At 38.8% G+C, this 20,019-nt stretch overlaps 1 protein-coding gene and 1 long non-coding RNA gene across 6 annotated transcripts in view; both read right to left on the bottom strand.

Annotated features, from left to right (window-relative positions):
• LOC131832573 (protein FAM170A-like) overlaps window positions 1-20,019 on the bottom strand; it is a 247,044-nt gene that overhangs the window by 27,640 nt on the left and 199,385 nt on the right. The window lies entirely within an intron of this gene.
• LOC131832577 (uncharacterized) lies at window positions 3,679-19,045 on the bottom strand. Its single transcript, XR_009354112.1, has 4 exons — window positions 17,459-19,045; window positions 14,718-14,771; window positions 4,745-4,860; window positions 3,679-4,194 (listed from the first exon to the last, which is right to left on the bottom strand). It is a non-coding gene; the product is annotated as an uncharacterized LOC131832577 (long non-coding RNA).

The raw sequence follows: 20,019 nt of genomic DNA, 5'->3' as shown, positions 1-20,019 counted from the left end.
AGTGTTTTTGTACAAGATGGGTATAAAAAATTGCAAATCTAAGTCAAAATGTCAAGATTTAGCACTGAGAGTTGGGCCAGTGCAAACTGAAGACATTTGAAATAGCTAACTTACTTGCAGCATTTACTCTGTGTAAATATTTTCACATCCTACTTAATTTTAATGATGCTAGTCATATAAGTCAATTTTCCTTCTCTCTTCTCCTTTATAAGTCCAAAAGGGCAATTCTCACTTGCCTTTGATAATCTGATGAAAGCGCTGCTTTTGTAAAATTCTCCTGAAAATTGGCATTGGGCTGCTTTGATAAATATGTTTCCACTTTCATTTAAATGCACTTTAAAATGGGTGCTCTGACTGATTAGATGCAAAAGTTACATGTTTTCTGGCAATGGCTGTCTTTCACTACCTGTGGTGATAAAACCATTTCTTCCTATGGTGATAAAAGGATACTTACCATTTCATTTGTCAAATTACCTGTAGTTAAGTTTCTTTATGGGAGTTTGCATAAAAGGAAAAAATAACGTTCTACAAGTTTTTAATAAACTAACCCAATCACTCCAAGAGAAAGTAGTTACTCACTGACAGATGGTTTGCAAACATAAATCTTTTCACAGAGGCATCGGTGCTAAATGCCTGGTGCCAACATTTGAGATTTCTTGAGGGATTTATTTTATTTATTTTATTTTTTAAACTACATTTAAAAATAATTTTTATTGGTATAATTTATTACCTGTATACCCATAATAAAAGTTTTTTTTTTCCCATAATAACAGTTTATCTTAGTTTGGCTAACAGGCATAACTTAACAAAGGTCATCTATTTTCTATTTTATTTTAAATATTTTGTTTACTTGAGAGAGACAGAGAGAGAACAAGCAGTGGGGAGAGGCAAAGGGAGGAGAGAGGAGGACTCCCCGCTGAGCAGGGAGCCCAGTAAGAGGCTCCATCCCAGGACCCTGGGATCATGACCTAAGTTGAAGGTAGATGCTTAACCTAATGAACTACCCAGAGGCCCTAAAGTTGATCTGTTTTCAATTGCTATAATTTCCTACAAATAATTTTCTATTATTACTTTGTATTTATCTTGACATTTATTTTCAAGGCAAACACACTAGAGTTGAACCAGTGAAATGTATTTCATGATAAAAACAAATGAAAAATAGGAGACAATTATGAATCCAAAATCATTTCATTTTCATTACTGAAAATGAGTTTAAATATATACTTGGTTTGTGAAAGGCTTACATAAATGTAACTTGAACACACTTAAAAAAGAAAACAGAGACAAAACAAACTTATTTCCAGGACTACTCCAAAGAGGCTGAGTCAAATACATGTTTAAATAATAAGCTAGATCAAAAGAAATGAAATCTTGCCATTTGCAATGATGTCCCTGATGGGAAGAACTTGAGAGGCAATGTGGGGCGGGGGGGGGGGCAGGTTGGGAGGTAGGGAAGGTAAAAATGAAACAAGATGGGATCCGGAGGGAGACAAGCCATAAGAGACTCAATCTCACAAAACAAACTGAAGGTTGCTGGGGGGAAGGGGAATAGGGAGAGGGTGGCTGGGTTATGGACACTGGTAGGGTATGTGCTATGGTGAGTGCTGTGAAATGTGTAAGCCTGATGATTCACAGACCTGTACCCCTGGGACTAATAATACATTATATGTTAATAAAAAATAAAAAATAAATTAAAGGTTAGTAAAAAAAAAATTTTAGAGGGAAATGTTCATAGAGAATTCACTAATCACTCATCAAATGTACATTCTTCCCCAAAAACAACAATTCTAATTTGTTATTCGAAAGAACAGCAACTCCTGCTTGCTTCCCATAAACCATGAGCTGCAATTGTTTATTTTTAAAGAGACAGATTCTTTTCTTGTTTTTTTAAAGATTTTATTTATTTGACAGACAGAGATCACAAGTAAGCAGAGAGGCAGGCAGAGAAAGAGGAGGAAGCAGGCTCCCTGCTGGGCAGAGAGCCCTATATGGGACCCTACCCCAGGACCCTGGGATCATGACCTGAATTGAAGGCAGAGGCTTTAACCCACTAAGCCACCCAGGTGCCCCTAAAGAGACAGATTCTTGAACTCAAGTTTATTTTGAGGACAAACTGCCATTTTGCTATTCAGAGCCAGTTTTTCCCCATAATGTCTTTCCAGAGCTCTTGGATCCTGAGAAAGAAGAGGAAAGCATGGATTCAGACTTCCTGTCTTCAATCCTTGAACAGTTTTTACCATTTCCTCTAACTCCATAGGCTTCAAGGATGTCTTTTTAGGGTAATGATTTTTGGGGCTTCTCTGTTCCTTAACTGAAGAATGGCAACCACTTTCCCTCTTTCGATATGAACAATAATTTTCCCAATGAAGAAGCCATCACCACTGTCAAATCACTATCCTCAGGCAGGAAAGATGGTAAAAATTTTTCTTCTTCATATCTTTCTTCCCCATCACTCCTACTGCTAACAGGGCTTTCAGACGTTCTCTCTCTCTTTTTTGTTTGTTTTTTGGTTGTTGTTGTTGTTCACTTAATGTTTTTATGTTGGGGTCAGCTGGTGTCTTCTAGAGTTCAGGGGGAACTACAAAGTCTTTTTCAGAAGGCAATGATGGAAAATTTGGAATGGGCACTCATTTGGGCCCAAGTTCCATCTTGGCTGTTTTTTTTTTTTTTTTCTTTTAAATGATTTATTGGTTTGCCAATATTATGGCTTCTTTTCATGTTTGCTCATTTCAGATAATTACTTCACATCATCATTTACTTGTATCATAATCATAATCATTATGTTACTTGTCCTTAGAATAATTTTCTTCCAAAGCTTTCTTTAAGGACTTGACTTCAATAACATTCTGTATTGCATCTTTGAAGCTCTGACAGCAGCCTTTTCATATTTTATGAAAGCCAGTGAATCCTGCTGAAGATAAAACAGAACTTGGATTTTTAGATTTTTAGACAGATAATACCTTGAAGAAGAAAGACCTAGGCAATAAAGCAAACCTAAAGTTTATTTGGGGTTTTTAGGAATTTGAATCAGTGAGTCAGCAATTCAGAAGGAAAATTAAATGTGCTGCAAGGAGGGAGGAGAAAGAGTTTATAAAGGCAAAACCAAATGCTTGTGTAAGTTGTTTTGGAAAAATTATGACAGACATAGGTAGATAGGCCAGGTTACTATGCTAACTGCTAGGCTGGAGTATGGCAAAATAAATCTCATTCTGAGAATACCAACAGGATATGCTATTTGTGGTTGGCAGTCTAAAAAGTTCATGTTCTATCCAAGTACGATTGAGCATAAGCCTAACCTGCTCAGGGCCCCCCGGCTCCAATATATGGCCTCTTGACATTTTTACTTCATTTTAGATGCTTCTGTTCACAATACCAATTCTACTCCCTTCATTTAACTGTCAAATACATAAAATGACTTTTAGTGTCAAAGTGGTAACTATTGTGAAAGTAGAAGATTCCAAATATCTATATTTTCTATGCTCCTTCCACTGTATCATAACTGCTGCTTAAGGATTCCTTTATATTGTCTAATTATTCATGGAGTTAATCATTTAAAAAAGAATAAAGAAAAGAAAGGAGGAGGAAGAAGAGCAGAAAGAGGAAAGGAAAGATTTCTTACTTTATTGCTTTCCCTCTGTAGTTGACCCTTGAAAAACATGAGTTGGAACTCCAAAGGTCTACTTTCACACAGATTTTTTTTATTAAAAGAGTACAGTATGTAAATGTATTTTCTCTTCCTTATAACTTTAATAACATTTACTTTTCTCTACCTCACTTTACTATAAGAATAGAGTAGAGAATACATCTAACATACAAAATCTGTGTTAACCAACTGTTCATGTTATTGGTAGGGCTTCTAGTCAACAGTGGGCAACTCGTAGGTAAGTTTTGGGGGAGTCAAGTTGTACACGTATTTTCCACTATGAAGAAGGGGTTGGTGTGCCCACGCTTGTGTTGTCTGAATGTCACCAGTACTAGGATTTCTTGATTTTCCTCGAATATCTAATATGCCTGAAGGTTCTAACCCAAGTATATTCTCTTTTTCTGAACTCTTCTGAAAATTCTTTGACTTCATTACTTCAAGCTGCCGGTTGTCACCTCCCACCTCCGTGAAGAGAGGTCTCCAGTGTGTATCTGCAGCCCTCTTCTGGCTTTAGCCACTCTTCAGATATCACTTTGGGAGAACAAGCAACACTGCAGATGTCAGACAGCAAAAGAAAACAAGAGTTACAAAGTGTCAGAAAAACACACTGAAGTCCAGGCATCAGGAAGGAAAATGTTATGGGGGTGGGGAGACTACTGCAATTAGAGAATGCACTGGCCATCTGATCCCTAAGTGTCTTAAAGGTCAGACAGAAAGGACATTTTTGGGGAGGAATAAACAAGACCACAAACAACCAGGTGTGGGGGAATGAACAGGTGGCATGATCAGACAGTTGAGCAAGGAATGCTTTTATGTATGTCCGTAAGCTTTCTCTTTGGTCCTCATTCTTGGGAGGGGCCATAAAAGAAGAGCTGTTTTATGTTCCACTGCCTTGGAGAACCTCAGGAGCAAGCCAGAGATCAGAGGGGAGGAGAAGAGTCCAGCTAAACTTTAGTGAAGTCACATGCCTGGGCATTTTGTTCAGGTCCATCAGTGAGAAGAAATAGGGCAGTTAATCTTTCCTGAGACAAAGAATGGGGATTTAGAATTGCTGTGTCTAGACTTGTCAAGGGTAATCGAGGGGAACACTGCAAAACTTACATCATGCAGAGAAGGGTGGTTCTTTGCATCAAGCTGTTTCCCAGAATGCAAAAAGGTAGGGGGATTTCTTAATCATTGCTGTTTTCCAGGAGTACAGAGATCAGCAAACTTGAACACTGCAAAAACAAAACCAGAACTTTCCTTTTACTTCATGAGGTATTATTTTACCTCATGACAATGCTTCCCCATCATACCTTCCCTGTTCTCATCAGTTCGATTACTGAGAGCTCAGCAGCTCTGTGACCAGAGTCCACTCAGAGCATTTCTGAAAGTGATTGCCCTTGAGCACATAGTACTCCACATTGATGCAGGTAAGGCTGCCATATGTGCTTAGGTAAGTGATGGGCATTTTTCCTCCTTCTCCGCCATCATACTGTATCTAGAATAACCCTCAACTTGAGAAGGCTATTCCACATCTCCAGGAGAAGATTATATCCGTAAGAGTTTCTATCATCAGAAATCTCTCTTCCGTACACCATTCAGCATCCTCATACTGGTCCCTATTTGACTTCTTTCTGATCCAAATTCCTTATTTCCTAAAATCCCTTTCACTGTGTCTTCAGGACTGCCCCACCGATACCAACTCCCTATGCTGCTCCAACTTCCTCTCAGGGCATTCCCTGTCCATCACCTTGATGACACTACTCTCCCATGGCCTATCAAGTGGACACTGTTTTCTCCCCTACCCAGTGCCCCTTCAGCTTCAATCATGCCAAAGGGGCAGGTGAGAAATGAGAGAATTCTGTTGGTATTTATCAGGTTGATATTACATTTATAAATAAATTTATGGATAACTGATATCTTTTTGGTGTTAAATCCTACATATTTCAAAATATTGAAAGCAGTGGCGCCTGGGTGGCTCAGTGGGTTAAGCCTCTGCCTTCAGCTCAGGTCATGATCTCAGGGTCCTGGGATCAAGCCCCCCATCGGGCTCTCTGCTCCCCCCCCAACCCTCGCCTGCCTCTCTCAGCCTACTTGTGATCTCTGCCTGTCAAATAAATAAACAAACTCTTAAAAAAAAAAAAAGATCAGGAGACTCCTCCCATGGTGAGATCCTTCTGAGGAAACCATTGGTTATTTGCTAATCTATGTTACATAACCAGGAAAATGTTATCTGAACTATACATTATATCTCATCTACTTAATTCTCACAACTTGAATATTTTAGTTGCAAGACATTCTGACTGAAATATTATCAATACTATATGATATTATTGTCACATGTCTCTTCTTTGGAGCTAAAAGTGCCTTGCAGACAGAAACTTCCTGCCATTCTCTCCATACACTGTCAGAGAAGAGATCAACGGCCAAAGGAAGGGCCAAGAACGTGGTGGGTGAGAGACTCCCAAGCTACAAAATCCAAAGAGGTGGTTCCTCTTGGAATTCTGGCAAGTCCAACTCTTCTTGATTTGTGTGTCTGAGGTGCCTCACTCTAATTCTAGCCATGAAAAAGGTGTGGAGAGAAAAGCGTGTCCATAGAGGTGACACCAAAAAGAGGAACCAAGATATGAAAATATAACACCTCTACTTCAATTGAGTGTTTTAACATTTAACAGGCCACTTGCCAAACATCTACTCACCCACTCAACTGTAAATCAAGATGGTTTCCAGGAAATCCAACTCACCTGAGATTTTGGTCCTAGACATTTTAACCTATCTAGCCTACTGAGTTAAAGAAATTAAAACTAAGTTAGGAAGTTATAAGTGGAAATACCAACTTTCTAATCTCTTGAAACTAGCTATGCATGAAACATTGCAAAGCTTATGCATGAAACATTGCAAACACTCACTGGAAGTGTCTGAATTCTGACCCTGGGACTTTTGTTTTCATATAACTGCATGGTTTCAACTTGTGATCGTATGTGATCATGTCTAATGGTGGATGACACTGAGAGCAGAGCCCAGGGATAAAAGAGACCAGAATACTAATGGTGAATCTGGCAATATACTGTGTGTAACCTTTAATAAAATCTAATATTCTCTGGGAATCAGCTTGTTCTCTAATTAAAGGGTTGAGAAAATAATCTCTGAGGTTTATTCTGACTTGAAAGTTCTTTGAAATCTTGGCCATTCCATGTGATTTCAGTCATATGACTGACACAATCACTTTTCCTCAAATTCTTCAGGGGAAGCACTATTTTTCCTGTCCTTACCCAAGATGTAATGGTTAGGGTTACCTATAGGCCTTCCAAAGGCACGGCCATGATAATACTTCAGAGCCCTAGTAATTTAAATTCAAATATGCATCATTCCTACAATAATCTTTAGAAAAGCAAGCCATTAGCATTCTAGTGCTTCATCCTGTTTTATGAAACTTGTCCCCATATGATAAAACTTGCAAAGAAAAAGATAGTTTGCATTGGTTATTAAATAATTTTCCTGCTCTTTATTTATAAGATCTGACTGGAAATAATTGGAATCAACAGCAAAGACTATTAAGTGCATAAAGCAAAGTGTTATCTCTATTCTCCTGAAGCTGCTTCAAAAAATTGAAGCAGAAGGAAAACTTCCAGACTCTTTCTATGAAGCCAGCATTACCCTGATCCCTAAACCAGGCAAAGACCCTACCAAAAAGGAGAATTTCAGACCAAAATCACTGATGAATATGGATGCCAAGATTCTCAACAAGATCCTAGCAAACAGGATCCAACAGTACATTAAAAAGATTATCCATCATGAACAGGTGGGATTCATCCCTGGGCTACCAGGAAGGTTCAACATTCACAAATCAATCAATGTGATAGAGCAAATTAATAAGAGAATAGAGAAGAACCACATAGTCCTCTCCATTGATGCAGAAAAAGCATTTGACAAAATCCAGCATCCATTCCTGATTAAAACACTTCAATGTATAGGGATAGAGGGAACATATCTGAACTTCATAACACCTATCTATGAAAGACCCACAGCAAATATCATCCTCAATGGGATGACTGCAGCCTTCCCGTTGAGATCAGGAACACGACAAGGATGCCCACTCTCACCATTCTTGTTCAACATAGTATTAGAAGTCCGAGCAACAGCAATCAGACAACAAAGAGAAATAAAGGTATCCAATTGGCAATGAAGAAGTCAAACTCTCTCTCTTTGCAGATGACATGATTCTTTATATGGAAAACCCAAAAGACTCCACCCCCCAACTATTAGAACTCATATAGCAATTCAGCAACGTGGCAGGATACAAAGTCAATGTACAGAAATCAGTGGCTTTCTTATACACTAACAATGAAAATATAGAAAGGGAAATTAGAGAATCGATTCCATTTACTATAGCACCAAGAACCATAAGATACCTGGGAATAAACCTAACCAAAGAGGTAAAGGATCTGTACTCAAGGAACTACAGAACACTCATGAAAGAAGTTGAAGAAGACACAACAAGACAGAAGACCATTCCATGCTCTTGGATCGGAAGAATAAACATTGTTAAAATGTCTATACTGCCTAGAGAAATCTATACTTTTAATGCCATTCCGATCAAAATTCCACTGGCATTTTTCAAAGAGCTGGAACAAACAATCCTAGAATGTGTATGGAATCAGAAGAGACCCAGAATCACTAAGGAAATGTTGAAAAACAAAAATAAAACTGGGGGCATCACGTTACCTGATTTCAAGCTTTAGTACAAAGCTGGGATCACCAAGACAGCATGGTATTGGCATAAAAACAGACACATAGACCAGTGGAACAGAGTAAAGATCCCAGATATGGACCCTCAACTCTATGGTCAAATAATCTTTGACAAAACAGGAAAAAAAAAATACAGTGGAAAAAAGACCGTCTCTTCAATAAATGGTGCTGGGAAAACTGGACAGCTATATGTAGAAGAAAGAAACTCGAACATTCTCTTACACCATACACAAAGATAAACTCAAAATGGATAAAAGAACTCAAGGTGAGATAGGAATCCATCAGAATCCTAGAGGAGAACATAGGCAGTAACCTCTTCGATATCAGCCACAGCAACTTCTTTCAAGATATGTCTTGAAAGGCAAAGGAAACAAAAGTGAAGATGAACTTTTGGGACTTCATCAAGATCAAAAGCTTCTGCACAGCAAAGGAAAACAGTCAACAAAACAAAGAGGCAACCCATGGAATGGGAGAAGATATTTTCAAATGACAGTACAGACAATGTACTGATACACTGGTATCCAGGATCTATAAAGAACTCCTCAAACCCAACACACACAAAACAGACAATCATATCAAAAAATGGGCCGAAGATATGAACAGTCACTTCTCCAATGAAGACATACAAATAGCTATCAGACACATGAAAAAATGCTCATCATCACTAGTCATCAGGGAGATTCAAATTAAAACCACATTGAGATACCACCTTACACCAGTTAGAATGGCCAAAATTAGCAAGACAGGAAACAACATGTGTTGGAGAGGATGTGGAGAAAGATGAACCCTCTTACACTGTTGGTGGGAATGTAAGTTGGTACAGCCACTTTGGAGAACAGTGTGAAGATTCCTCAAGAAATTAAAAATAGAGCTTCCCTATGATCTTGCAATTACACTATTGGGTATTTACCCCAATGATACAGATGTAGTGAAAAGAAGAGCCATCTGTACCCCAATGTTTATAGCAGCAATGGCTACCGTCGCCAAACTGGAAAGAACCAAGATGCCCTTCAGTGGACGAATGGATAAGGAAGATGTGGTCCATATACACTATGGAGTATTATGCCTCCATCAGAAAGGATAAATACCCACCTTTTGTAGAAGCATGGATGGGACTGGAAGAGATTATGCTGAGTGAAATCAGTCAAGCAGAGAGAGTCAATTATCATATGGTTTCACTTATTTGTGGAGCATAACAAATAACATGAAGGACAAGGGAGGATGGATAGGAGAAGGGAGTTCAGGGAAATTGGAAGGGGAGGTGAACCATGATAGACTATGGACTCTGAAAAACAATCTGAGGGTACTGAAGGGTCAGGGGGTAGGAGGTTGGGGGAACCAGGTGGTGGGTATTAGGGAGGGCACATATTGCATAGAGCACTGGGTGTGGTACAAAAACAGTGAATACTGTTATGCTGAAAAGAAATTTAAAAAAAATCTTAAAAAGAAAACTACTTTTAGGCAAAGAGAGATTACAGAAGATTATCACTGAAAAGTCTTATGTCTAGGATTTAGACAGCTGGAAAGAATATTGTGTTCCCCAAAACAATAAATAAAATAAATAAATAAATAAGAAAAAAGTGGTGAAAAACTTTTTTAAAAATCCTAATTTTTCTCAAACCTGTCAGAAAGATGAATTTGCAAGGTAATCCTAGAGCCTAAAATTCAAGGGAAGACAGATCCTTCCTCAGAGTGATGGGATATAATCTTTGACTCACCTGTGGCACAACAAGGGAGGAAGAAATTCAAGTATCATACAAGTAGGTTGTAAGATTATAAGAATCCATGTAAATTTATTTTAATTGTTCTATCAGTCAGCATCCTCCAGAGAATCAGAAGCAATCGGCAAGTGAGAAGGAGAAAAGACAGAGAGAAAATTTAAGGAGTTGGCTCACACATTTACAGAGACTGGCAAGTCTGGAATCTGTAGGATAAACCAGCCAGATGGAAACACAGAGAAGAGCTGATATTTTAGGTCACTACAAAGGCCTCTGATGGCAGAACTCTCCCAGCTCAGAAGATGTCAGACTTTTGTTTTATTCGGGCCTTCCACTGATTGGATGAGGCCAAGCCATACAGTAGAAGGCAACTGGCCTTACACATAGTTCACCCATTTAAATGTGAAGCTTGCCCAAAAACACTCTCACAGAAACATCCAGAGGAACACTTGACCACATATGTGGGCACTGTGGCCCAGACAAGTTGACATATAAAATTACCCATCCTGATTGGGCACCTGGATGGCTCAGTGGGTTAAGCCTCTGTCTTTGGCTCAGGTCATGATCTCAGGGTCCTGGGATGGAGCCTCATATTGGGCTCTCTGCTCAGCTGGGAGTCTGCCTCTCCCTCTTTCTCTGCCTGCCTCTCTATCTACTTGTGATCTCTCTATCAAGTAAATTTTGAAAAACAATTACCCATCATGATAGCTAAAGCCGGAATGTGGGTTAGCAGGAGAGAACAGAACCCTGGGAAGCTGTAAGCACAAGCAATTTTGTTCCTACTCTCTTCCAATGACCTCCATTGGTGCTCATGCACAAGACCAGGGGCAAAGTGGGAGGCTGAGGAGATCCTTCCTTGATGGGCAGGACTAGAGGAATAAAGAGATGATCATGGTGAGAAAAGCCTAAAGCTCCAAGCCTAAAAGTCTTGATGAAATAAAATTCTAAAACACCTTAAACATCAAAGGAAATTCTACTACCCTGGGGACTTTTCATTATGGCTAAAAAAGTAAAAGAGAAAATCCTACTCCTGACAGGGGGCAACACACATTCCTGCATCCAGAATTCCATACAGTAGCATCCCATACCAATCCCATATGTACTCATGAGGAAAGGCAGAAGAAATGTTCCAGCAAAAAACCTGCAAAATATACAAGGCAGAGGCTGGCTGGCATAGGGACAAGGAGCAGGATCACAGAGGAAACTCCACCCTTGAGAGCCAGGGACATGAAGCCCACTTAGGACTAAGGCTGGATCAGGAGAAGACACAACACCAGCAGGGTAAAAATAGCCAGACATGCAATAACATTTCTGGAGGAGAGGAAAAAATGTGAAGAGATACTCACGCCATGGCACAAGAAAAAATGAAGCCCAAGGGTACAAGAAAATCTCAAGAAAAACTTGGGGCACCTGGGTGGTTCAGATGGGTTAAGCATCTGCTTTGGGCTCAGGTCATGATCTCTGGGTCCTGGGTTTGAGCCCTGTGTCAGGTTCCTGGCTCAGCAGGGAGTCTACTTCTCTCTCTCCCTCTGCTTCTCTCCCCTGCTCATGTTCTCTCTGTGTCTCTCTGTCTCAAATGAATAAATAAATAAATAAATAAAATTTTAAAACGAAAGAAAATCTCTCCAGCACACCAGATTCAACATAAACACAAGGAAACAGTAGAGCAATTTGACTCTAGTCTTGCATCAAGAGTAAATATAGCAACAAAAATTCCAAATTCAGCTCACCTCCTGACTCTATAGACCCAACACCTTATACTAAGGATACAGCAGAAGACACCTACACATTTCCAGGCCTAAATCTCATTTCTCTCTGTCCATTCTTACTATACATTATATCCATAGCTTAATAAAAAATTAGGAGATGTACACACAGCAAACAACTCACTGTCAAGAGATACAAAAGTCAGTAGAATTGGGCTCAGAGATTACTCAAATGTTCAATAGTAGAGAATGGTAGAGAGGAAGGAAAAAGAAAGTATAAGAAGCGATTTTTAGTAACTGAAATCCAGGCACAAGCCGTCAGATTTTAAGGGAACTTTACATGCACAGCATAATGAATTTGAAACAAGCCAATCCTAGGTTCATCCTAATAAAACTCAGAATGCCAAGTATGAATTAAAATGTATACAATCATCTAAAAAGAAAAATGAGTTTACCTTTCCAAGGATAAAAATAAGATTTGCATTTTCCATCAGCATTACTGGAAACTAGAAAATGTAGCAATGTCTTTAAAATTCAGAAAAAAAAGAGATTTTGAATCTAGAACTCTACATTCAAAATATCAGATTTGATTTTGAAAGCAATAGGCAGACATTTACAGCTAAAAAACTGTAAGAGGACCTGAAGGAATATCCAAGAAAAATGTCCTTCTTTTTAAAAGATTTTATTTATTTATCTGGCAGATAGAGATCACAAGCAGGTGGAGAGGCAGGCAGAGAGAGAGGGGGAAGCAGGCTCCCTGCTGAGCAGAGAGCCCGATGTGGGGCTCCATCCCAGAACCCTGAGATCATAACCTGAGCTAAAGGCAGAGGCCTCAACCCACTAAGCTACCCAGGCACCTGAAGAAAAATGTTTTAAAACATGATCATTTCTTCCCATGTTGACAGAGGAATCCAATTCAAACAGACCAAATAATAAGTATGATTAAAATGTTGCATGTCCTAAATTATAATGTGTATTTTAATTAGATCACTAGGTGATCTGTATGCATGTCAAAGCTTGATGAACATTGGTGTGAGTGCTTTAAATGGCTATTTTACCATATCACAAGTCAATTGATAAACTCAAAAGTTGACAAATCAAGAAGTCAAGGTTCAAGAATGACATTTAGGATCACAGGCAGAGGGAGTAACAAGCTGAGCTAAAAATAGAATTTTTTTTTTTTAAGAAAAGAGACAGCTATTACCTCTAAAAAGCAAGAGTATAGGGTGAAGTAGAGGTAAATCTTTACTTTTCAGATTCCATTATGGGTAGAGTTTGTGTTTAAATGTTATTTTTATAGCTATTATAAAGATCAAGGAGTGGGAACCCCAATGATTATACAATATTCATAGTTGCAGAGCTGTTCTAAACCTGTTAACTATTTAATTTGTTTACTTAAATTTGGTGTAATAGACCAGATAATCGTTACATTCAAATCAAGTTTACACAAAATAAACCATATTAAAATGAAGCATAGTATAAGATTTACAACTATAGTCAAAGTTCTATTTGTTTTTAAAGTATTCAATACAATAAAATTCCATTTCAGTTCAACAAAAGTCGTTGACGGTTTCTTAGATTTGATGGGAACAGAATTAGACTTGGAAATGTTTGCCTTTGGGAATAAAAACAATTATTGTTGAAAAATAGCTATTCATTGTTTATATCAAAACGTAATAAAGTTCCAAATAATAGACCATTATTTCCATATATTCATAAATTGCAAGTAGTAGCTATCACCCATGAATCCATGTTTAAACCAGAGCAGATCTAAGATGAGATTAATCCCAATGCTCTGCTCTAAACCCTAGAAGGAATTAACCATTTTCTTGTCTTTATTGTTGAAATAAACCCACGCTATTCATAATTTCCTGGAGTGAAAAGTACAAACAACTACTTTTCATTAGTCAGCTGTGCTATGGTAATCAACAACCTCCAAATCTCAATAGGTTCAGAATGCTATACTAATAGAAACCCATCCCAACTAACACCTGCTTATGGGGAAATGTACTCAAGGATGATTTTACGGAAACAGACATTTATTCCTCACTGCTGTTTAACGTTAGCAGCTATGGGTCTCTGCTTCTCAGGTCCTTTTTTTTTTAAAGATTTTATTTATTTATATGACAGACAGAGATCACAAGTAGGCAGAGAGGCAGGCAGAGAGAGAGAGGAGGAAGCAGGCTCCCCGCTGAGCAGAGAGCCCAATGCGGGGCTTGATCTCAGGACCCTGAGATCATGACCTGAGCTGAAGGCAGAAGCTAAACCCACTGAGCCCCCCAGGTGCCCCTTCTCAGGTCCTTTTATTCAAGGGCCCAGGGTGAAGGTGAGACGTCTACCTGGGACATATAGTTCGCAGAGAAAGGGGGGATAATAACCAGAGAATTGGCAGAAACAGACACAACAGCCATTGAAGATTTGTGCTTCGATGTGATATATTTAACTTCTGATCACACTCCCTTGGCCAAAAGGCCAATGTCTGTGGGGAAGGAATCTCAATTTCAGCAGGACACACAGCAATTTGCATAGAAATGGATAGGAACCAGGACACCTGATTGGTGCTTTCACAGTCAGTTTAGTGTCCAACTCTTGGTTTCTACTCAGATCATGATCTCAGGGTCCTGAGATCGAGACCTGTGTTGGGCTCCATGATCAGTGCAGAATCTGCTGCAGATTCTCTCTCCCTCTCCCTGCCCCTCCCCCCCTTTACTCTCCCTTACTCCCTTATTTTATTTGAGAGAGAGAGCCCCAAAGCTCTCTCTCTCAAATAATTAAACCTTAAAAAAAATAAAAAAGAAACAGGTAGGAATAATCTTCTTCCACAACAGAGAAGTAAATTTTGGGAAACATTAATATTCTGTAATCCCTTTCTTTTCCTTTAACATGCATGCTCACCCAAGAGATGTTCTGAGGTCATACCTTAGATGATGGAGTATTCCACAGAGGGTTGGGAAAGCTGCAGGTATTGAATTCCTGTAGAAAGTATGGCTGAGTAAATTGAATAATGAAACATTTTTAATCTTAACTTGACAAAAATCCTGCATTTTTTGTTAAACTGATGCCATCCCAATTTATCATTTAACTATATGATGAAATAATGGATTTATGAAGATTTTCATATGGCATATTTCAAAGGACAATAAAAAACAAGAAATATAGGACATGTTTCAATTAATCAGGGGTTAAACTGGGATCCAAATTTGACATGAGTTGAGTTCTAAATATCAAATTTTCAGTTGAGGTGAGAGAGCTTTTTAATTCCCATCAGATCTGTGCAAAATAGAGAGCTCAGGAAAGAATTTTCTATGAAACATTAGCATTTGTCAGACTATGTGATTTTTTCCCATTTATATGCAGAATATATGCTAGCTAGAATGCAGAGTCTAAAACTTTGTCAATATCATTCTGCCACATTTATTAGTTAAGTTGCCCTCTACCTCTTATCCAAAAAGCTATCGTCTTCAATCAACAGATTGTCTGATGGTAAAATTCTGACAGTAATGAACTAGTGATACAAAGGGTAAATACTTTCACCTGGATAGAGGATAGAAAATGGGGATAAAAAATTGCTACTTGATGGTTTTTATTATAAAATTCAAAGCTTAAAGTGTTGCTGTTTTTATACACCCCCGCCACACACTAATACTGAGAAGGTACTGATTGCTCTATATAAGCAGTAAACCTCTAGGGATAAAACTGTACCCTATTGATAGAAGTGAATAGTCACTTCTATTTTTTTTTTTTTTTTTTTTACTATTTTGTATTCACACACAAAGCTGTACAGTAAGGAAAATACCCCCTTCTTCTTGAATTTTAAGGCAAAATACTAAATAGATGTAAGCTTTCCAATGTAAAAACATTGATACAGAGCTAATTTCATTTTCTTCATCATCATGGATATTATAATAGATGAAATTAACCTCATGTAGAAATATAAAATATATCTCCACCCATGGGGTTTCGGATAGGGATGTACCAAAGTTTTGGAGGCACTAGAAAATAGGGCAGTAAAAATAACACTGTAACTTTTGCCAACTCTATTTCATTTTGTAAAAATCCAGTTCATATATATAGACAACTCTTAAAAAGTTTCTGGCATGAGGAGTTACAAACAGTCCTATATTTGAATCTCAGCTGTGTCACTCTGGAGAAGTCAATTAAGCTGTCTGAGCTTCATGTATTAAGTGTGGAAACAAAGACATACCTTGACATATTTTAAGAATTAGAGAGAATGCATAGCATAGTTTTTAAGCACAATTCCACACAAGTGGAATTCAATTTTTGCAAGTCTTCATTGTTGTGATGGTTGATTTTTAATGTTTATTAATATGTAAAAGAATGAAAACTTCAAGAAGCTACTCTGGTGCTAATTTTAGAGTCCGTTCAAAATATTTTGGGAGTATGCTATAGACAGGGCAATGTGTTAAAGGCTAGGAGAGATACAAAAAAAAAAAGGGTTGTTGGGGGGACAGGCTTCTTTATTATCTGTTGTAAATGTGAGATTGAAAAGCAAGAAGATGACTTAGCTAGGGAAAAAAAAAGGGTTATTTGGTTATCACTTCTGTGATTGAATAAAAAGGAGAGTTCTGTGCATTCTGGATGTTTCAGCAGGCGTGAGAGAAGCAGCAGTCTTTCTCAGGGCTTCTTTTTGATCATAGAAGATGTGGTACAATGAGAAATAGATACCTGGTCTTTCTCCCTAGTTCCTGACACAGAGCTCTCAAATCCTACATAATTTCCTAAGTCACAGGAGCACCTAATCTAAGACAACCCTCGGTGGGACCCTAGATGGCTTTGGGATAGGGCCTGGTCACCAGAAAGACCAAAGCCTGGTCTGAGGCTTTCAGTCCTATCTCTCAGTCTCTGGAGAAGGGAGAGAGAGAGGGGAGGTTTAGTTGGCACCTATGGTCCCTGGTTTAATTCATCATGTCTATGTAGTGCAAACTCCAGAACATACACTACATGACCAGGTTTGCAGAGTTTCCAGGTTAGTCAACATATGGAAGGGCTGGCAGGGTGCAACCCTCCCTTCCTATACACCTTGCCCTATACATCTCTTCCATCTGACTTTCTGAGTTGTATCCTTTATAATAAATCAGTAATAGCTTGATAATTCTTTAGAATATCAGTAATAATAAATAAAGGGCTTTCCTGAGATCTGTTAACTGTTCTAGCACATATCAAACCTGAGGCAGGGTGACAAGAACTCCCAATCTTGGGGGAGGAGTCAAGATGGCAGAGAAGTAGCAGGAAATCAGCTAGATAGCTTATCTAAAGATTGCAAACACCCACAAATCCAAAGGGAGATCAAAGAGAAGAAGAACAGCAATTCTAGAAACAGAAAATCAACCACTTTCTGAAAGGTAGGACTGGTGGAGAAGTCAATCCAAAGCGAGGTGAAGATAGACCGCGGAGGGAAGGGCCAGCTCCCGGCAAGCAGCGGAGCAACGGAGCACAAAATCAGGAAGTCTGTTCCGCTGAGGGACATCACTCCACAGGCTAAACCGGGGTGAAGACCATGCAGGGTCAGCAAGGCCTCAGGTCCCGCAAGGCCACAGAAGGACCGGGGGTGTCTGAGTGTTGCAGAGCTTGCAGGTATTAGAACCGAGAAGCTGGTTACAGAGACAGAGCCGAGGAGTGAGCTCTCAGCTCAGGGTTACCTTGAAACGGTCGCAGGCTTGGTGAGCTCTGAGTGCGGCCAGAAGCCAGGGAGATGGGAGTAATTGGGCGCTATTCTCTGAAGGTGCATTGAAGAGTGGGGCCCTGAGCACTCAGCTCCTCTGGGCTGGAGACTGGGAGGCCGCCATTTCCATTCCCATCCTCTGGAACTCTTCGGAAAGCATTCAGGGAACAAAAGCTCCTGAAAGCAAACCCAAGCAGATTACTCAGCCCGGCCCCTGGTAAGGGCTGTGCAATTCTGCCTGGGGAAAAGACACATGAGAATCACTACAACAGGCCCCTCATCTAAAAGATCAACAAGAAATCCAGCCAGGACCAAGTTCACCTACCAAGGAGTGCAGTTTTAATACAAGGAGAACAGCGGAATTCCAGAGGAGGAGAAAGCAAAGCACGGAACTCATGATTCTTTAGTCTTGCAGTTAATTTAAATTTTTTTTTCTTTTTCAATTTTTTTTTCTCCTTCTAAATTTTTTTTAACTTTTAATCTTTTCTTTTTTAACGTTTTTCAAATGGTTTATCATATATATATATATATATATAAATATATATATTTCTTTTTTTATTTTTCTTTATTCATTTTCTTTTTTTAATTGTTTCTTTGTTTTTTTTTTTTTTTTTTTTTTTCTGAACCTCTTTTTATCCCTTTTCTCCCACCAAGGATTTGGGATCTCTTATGATTTGGTTAAAGCATATTTTTCTGGGGACTTTCCCACCCTTTTAGTATTTTACTTGCACCTTCATATACTCTTATATGGACAAAATGACAAGGCAGAAAAATGAACCACAAAAAAAAGAACAAGAGGCAGTACCGAAGGATAGGGACCTAATCAATACAGATATTGGTAATATGTCAGATCTAGAGTTCAGAATGATGATTCTCAAGGTTCTAGCCGGGCTCGAAAAAGGTATGGGAGATAGTAGAGAAACCCTCTTGGGAGATATAAAAGCCCTTTCTGGAGAAATAAAAGAACTAAAATCTAACCAAGCTGAAATCAAAAAGGCTACTAATGAGTGCAATAAAAAATGGAGGCTCTCATTGATAGCATAAATGAGGCAGAAGAAAGAATTCGTGATATAGAAGACCAAATGACAGAGAATTAAGAAGCTGAGCAAAAGAGGGACAAACAGCTACTGGACTATGAAGGGAGAATTTGAGATAAGTGACACCATAAGACAAAACAACATTAGAATAATTGGGATTCCAGAAGAAGAAGATGGAGAGAGGGGAGCAGAAGGTATACTAGAGAGAATTATTGGGGAGAATTTCCCAATTATTGCAAAGGGAACAAGCATCAAAATCCAGGAGGCACAGAGAACGCCCCTCAAAATCAATACGAATAGGTCCACACCCCTTCACCTAATAGTAAAATTTACAAGTCTTAGTGACAAAGAGAAAATCCTGAAAGCAGCCCAGGAAAAGAAGTCTGTAACATACAATGGTAAAAATATTAGATTGGCAGCAAACTTATCCACAGAGACCTGGCAGGCCAGAAAGAGCTGGCATGATATATTCAGAGCACTAAATGAGAAAAACATGCAGCCAAGAATACTATATCCAGCTAGGCTATCACTGAAAATAGAAGGAGAGATAAAAAGCTTCCAGGAAAAACAATAACTGAAAGAATTTGCAAACGCCAAACCAGCTCTACAGGAAATACTGAAAGGGGGCCTCTAAGCAAAGAGAGAGCCTAAAAGTAGTAGATCAGAAAGGAACAGAGACCATATACAGTAACAGTCATTTTACAGGCAATACAATGGCACTAAATTCATATCTCTCAATAGTTACCCTGAATGTTAATGGGGTAAATGCCCCAATCAAAAGACACAGGGTATCAGAATGGATAAAAAAACAAAACCCATCTATATGTTGCCTCCAAGAAACACTTTTTAGACCCGAAGACACCTCCAGATTTAAAGTGAGGGGGTGGAAAAGAATTTACCATGCTAATGGACATCAGAAGAAAGCAGGAGTGCAATCCTTACATCAGATCAATTAGATTTTAAGCCAAACAGTATAATAAGAGATGAGAAAGGACACTATATCATACTCAAAGGATATGTCCAACAAGAAGATCTAACAATTTTAAATATCTATGCCTCCAACGTGGGAGCAGCCAACTATATAAACCAATTAATAACAAAACCAAAGAAACACATCAACAATAATACAATAACAGTAGGGAACTTTAACACTCCCCTCACTGAAATGGACAGATCATCCAAGCAAAAGATCAACAAGGAAATAAAGGTCTTAAATGACACACTGGTCCAGGTGGACATCACAGATACATTCAGAACATTTCATCCCAAAGCAACAGAATACACATTCTTCTCTAGTGCACATGGAACATTCACCAGAATAGATCACATCCTGGGTCCTAAATCAGGTCTCAACTGGTATCAAAAGATTGGGATCATTCCCTGCATATTTTCAGAACACATTGCTCTGAAGCTAGAACTCAACCACCAGAGGAAGTATGGAAAGAACTCCAATACATGGAGACTAAACAGCACCCTTTTAAAGAATGAATGGGTCAACCAG

The sequence above is a fragment of the Mustela lutreola genome, chromosome 5, assembly GCF_030435805.1.
Source record: "Mustela lutreola isolate mMusLut2 chromosome 5, mMusLut2.pri, whole genome shotgun sequence".
NCBI classification, from domain to species: domain Eukaryota; kingdom Metazoa; phylum Chordata; class Mammalia; order Carnivora; family Mustelidae; genus Mustela; species Mustela lutreola.
The sequence above is the reverse complement of the archived record's forward strand: the minus strand, read 5'-3'. Positions and strand labels throughout refer to the sequence as shown.